The following is a 4,835-nucleotide window of genomic DNA, read 5'->3' as shown; positions in this document are numbered from 1 at the left end:
CTCAACAAGCCCCTCTTATTTCTCAGCCCTTCTACTGCCAGGCACTAAAGAGAGATAGATAGAGGGGAGAGGGAAGAGAAAGAGATCTCCCTCCCTCCCACTACTGGCAATGGAGGATGCAATGTACGTAGGAGAGGAAAAGCATTTTGGAGGTGGGCAAGTGGATGAAAAGAAAGCAAGGATGAAGGGTTTTCTTCCTCTCCAGATCAGATTAAAATCTGGCAGCCCAATCCTATGTATGTCTACTCAGAAGTAAGTCCCATTAGATTCAATGGGGTTTACTCTCAGGAAAGTGTGGATAGGATTGGGCTGTGAACCAAGCAGAACTATCAGAGTTGTAAGACTGGTGTTTGAGGCAACCATCACAAGTTACCAAGATTTGCATTTCTAGACCATGAATTAAGATGCTTGGCAACATCACTATTTACATTAGTATAATCATATTCTCACAACAGGTACATCTGTCGCATCATATATCATCCACTCCTCAGAATTCATTTGCCAACCACATTTATTAGGAGTTGTATGTTGATGTTCATTTCAAACCATACATCAAAAAAATCCTTCCCAATTCAAATAAATCACATAATTTTAGAAGAGAAAAAAAAAATATCTTGCTTTATGTTAAGACTTCCCCTGAAGCAATAAAGGAAACTGGTTGGTTGGCAAACTTCAGTCTTGAAAGACTATGGTATTAGCCTACAGCACCCAGTATTCCCAGGCTGTCTCCCATCCAAGTACTAACCAGGCCTGAACCTGCTTAGCTTCCAAGATCAGACAGAAACTAGGAAGGAAACTAATGCAACATATTTTGGATTTTTGCAAGAATAAGAAGCAGTTATGCAAAGGAATTCACGAAATTTAATAGCCTATACCAGGGGTCTCTAAACTTTTCAGCCAAAGGGTGGCATCAAATATCTGGCACGGTGTTGAGGCCCGGGAAAAAAAAATTTAATATAAAATTTAAATAAATACATTAGAGATGGAACTTAGCTTAATGAATGAATGGACTCAAATGTCCAGGATTTCTCCAAGCACCAACATAGCCAAGGAAATAAAGCACACACATGCACAACTCTGGTTCTGTTTGGTCAAATGGGCCAGAGGCTCTCAGGGGATCAGAGGCTGGCCATGGGCTAAATAGAGGCTCTCTGCAGGCCACATCCTGCCCCTGAGCCGGAGTTTGGAGACCCTTGGCCTATACCATCACTTTTTTTTTTTTACTAGCCTAGCGCTGCAATCCTAACCACACTTTTCTTAGAGTAAGCCCCATTGAACAAACAGGACTTACTTCTGAGTAGACCTGGTTAGGATTGTGCCCTAGGTTAGTTATTTGTGGCCAAGTCAGAAAAGAAATGGACAGACTTTTGCAAAACGTTTCTGTCTGATCACCTAGAGATTATCCTTATTGACCATAGGTGAGCAAGCCCAGTGGCTGTTTACAATCCTAGTATGAAGGATGCTTTGCCGGTTAGACATTGCCCTGGAAATATTTTTGTTTTCTTCAATGAATACATGCAACCAAATGTTTACCCATCAGTAAATTTATTGGTACTTGACTTTCTCATGCTGAAGCTTTAAAAAAAACCAAGTTGCTCAGAAATTCTACTCATAAAAGCCAGGGGAATTGTGTGTTTGAATCCCCTTTCACCTTTTCCTACATTATTGAAAACACAGTGAATAATGCTTTGAATTATGTGGCTGTTTCTGTCCACCTCTTCTAAGGCTAAGTAAACAAGTTGATCTTCGCTTCTTCCTCCAGCCCCCTTTATGCCTCATTTCCTGTCTCCTGGTTCCCATTATCTGCTCTGATTCTGCATTCAGTCCCGGTACCTGCTGCTAATAGTCCAGTGCTCAAATTCTACGCATAATGTGTTCTAGCCTCTTGTGGGCTGATAGCATTACTTGCTTCAAAGCACGAAACTTATTTTCCCCCTGACATGCATATATACGGATCCTGTGCCACTGCTGACATTGCCCTTCCATTACTCTACTCTAGCACATTAGAATCTACAAATCACAGAAACTGGCATCCTTGCTCTTAAAGCAATTTGAGCCACTTAAATGGGGAATACATGTCTTTTGAACCAGCTTTGCTTCATGAAAGCATGGGTCATTCACTCCCAGTTTGATTGACTTCAGCAGGCTGAATCCAATTTAAAGCTGCAATCTAAGCAGACTTACTTGGAAGTAAGTCCCACTAGCATCAACAGGTCTTGCTTCTTAATACATCTGGCTAGGAATGGTCTGCAAGACTCTGGGCTAGTTCTTATACTTCTTGGCCAGAGTAATTCCTCTCTTCGCCTCTTCTCTCCATGTAGTGAAGGAGGATGCAAGCATCCCTCAATTTCACCATATAGAAAGGATCACCAGTTCAGTATTTTTGTTTATTATATTTTTCACATTTTTATACTGCCCTTTCTCTAAGGCACACATTTAGCGCCGGGACCCACTTTTTAGAATGAGAATCTGTCAGGACCCACCGGAAGTGATATCATGACCAGAAGTGACATCATTAAGCAGAAAAAGTTTTAACAATCCTAGGCCTCAATCTTACCCACATTTACCCAGGAGTAAGTCCCATTTACTATCATTGTTAAAAGAATACACATAGTAGCTTGCTAAAAGTACAGGTCTTTAACATTTCCCCAAATGTGGTCACATACCATGGTAGCATCAAGTCTAATATATTAAAAATAAAGTATTGAAATGAATGGGGACCCACCTGAAATTGGCTTGCCACCCATGTAGTGGGTCCTGACCCACAGTTTGAAAAACTGGAGAAACTGCTCCAAGGAGCTCACGGGGATGTGCGCAGTTCTTTTCTGTCATCATAACAACCCTGTGAGATAAGTGAAGCTGAGAGATAGTGACTGGCCCAAGGTCATCCAGGAAGCTTCATGGCTGAGTGGGGATTTGAACCTGGATCTTCCAGGTCTAAATCCAACTCCTGAAGTACTACAGCATCCTGGCCTTCAGAAAGAATACAGTGGCCCTTGTTACCTGTGGATTTGGAACCTACAGATTTGATTATCTGACATGGACCCTCCCGAGGCAATGCAAGCTCTGCTCCTGAGGGAGTTCTGATGGTGTTCTGAGTGCAGCTCCTGTCACCTCCAGAGGATTAAAGGTTATTTCATTATTCATAGGTTTCGGCATCTGTCAGGGTTCTAAGAATGGAACCCCTGCAGATGATGTGGATAACAGAGATGCCTGTATATTGGTAAGCTCAGGTTGTTTTATTAAACTGGTTGTCAAAGAACAATGGTAAAAAACCCATTCACTCTGGAGCAGGCAGTTGAAATTGCAGGCGTAGAGAACTCCCTCCCCCCTGAAATGTCACTAGCCTCCTCAAAGCACTTTCTATAGCCTTTGACATTTCTCACATGTTTTGCAAGAGCAGGACTCTCCAAATTAGCCACAGAATTTAGCTTTGTAGCAAATAATTGAAATCTCATGGAGATGAATGGAAATACTGCAGGATGAATCCAGAAAATATAGCCTTAAGGAACTCATAACAGCTCAAGGCTGCTCCTGATCATTTCTGATACTTATGAAAACCATCTACGTCTCTGCCACGATTATTGCAGTACAGGTTTTTTGTTTTGTTTTTTAAGCAAGCAATGTCACAGCAACACACATTATCATAAGTAAACTATTCATCTTCAACAGGAAGAAACATACAACTCCATTCAAAAAAGATCAAAGAACACTGCAGATCCCTGCACTGATGGTGCTCACAGGGCTGTCCCAGCCTGTCTGCCACCCACCCACCCACCCAGCCGTTTCACTCCAGGCTCCCTTCTCAACTGCAGAGAATGAGCAAGAGGATGGTTGGAACACCAAAATGGGAATTCCTTCTATATAAACATGTGTTAGATTGTGTGACCATGATAACCTTCATTGGTTGGTTGGCAACCTTCAGTCTCGAAAGACTATGGTATAAGCCTACAGCACCCGGTATTCCCAGGCGGTCTCCCATCCAAGTACTAACCAGGCCTGACCCTGCTTAGCTTCCAAGATCAGATGAGATCAGGGATGTGCAGGGTAACAGTTGCTGCACTATGGTCACACAGTAAACGTGGGCTAGATGATACTACTGTTAGGGGGTTTCAGAGCAGATTGAACAACTGTTGCTGATGTGTGCAAATAAATGGCTGCATGTTATCCTGAAGAGAAGCATCAAGCGGAGTGCCACAAGACTTGTCATGGGTCCTGAGTGTTTGACATCTTTATAAATGAATTGAACCAAGAGGCATAGGGGATGGTTATCAAATGTGCAGATGGTGGGGTAGATAGCTAATGGTCTGGGAGGCCAAAATTGGTTTCAAAACTCTCTTGACAGGCTTGCCACCAACAAGAAGAAGTTCAAGGAAGACAAATAAAAAGGTCTGCACATGAGTACAAAAACATCAGAGGTAGAAATGCAGGATGGGGGAGACCTGGTTTGATAGCAACACATCTGGAAAGGACCAAAGTGTCTTTGTTGGCCACAAGTTGAATATAGGCCAGCAGTGTGATGCAGCAATAAAAAAGTGAATGCCAAGTTGGGCTTCATTCACAAGGGCACAGAGTTTGAATCATGAGAAATAATACTCCCACTTTATTGTGTGCTAAACAGACATCACCATGCGTTGGCGTTGCCCTGCCCACTGCATGGGAGGAGGTCCATCATGGGAATGACCTGCTAGTCTACCCCCACCGGGTGATGCAAACCCAAGTGAGCTGCTGCTATATCTATCCTTCCAGCTTCCCTGCAATATTCTTTGACTCTCTGCCAAAGTACTACATACTCCTGGCTCCAAAATACATGAAATTTGGATAGCAGTAGCAAA

At 42.7% G+C, this 4,835-nt stretch overlaps 1 pseudogene; it reads right to left on the bottom strand.

Annotated features, from left to right (window-relative positions):
- Positions 1-3,945: 3,945 nt before the first annotated feature.
- Positions 3,946-4,065, bottom strand: LOC136646203 (5S ribosomal RNA; annotated as a pseudogene).
- Between the last annotated feature and the right edge of the window lie 770 nt (positions 4,066-4,835).

This window comes from Tiliqua scincoides, chromosome 3, assembly GCF_035046505.1.
Source record: "Tiliqua scincoides isolate rTilSci1 chromosome 3, rTilSci1.hap2, whole genome shotgun sequence".
Classification (NCBI taxonomy): domain Eukaryota; kingdom Metazoa; phylum Chordata; class Lepidosauria; order Squamata; family Scincidae; genus Tiliqua; species Tiliqua scincoides.
The sequence above is the reverse complement of the archived record's forward strand: the minus strand, read 5'-3'. Positions and strand labels throughout refer to the sequence as shown.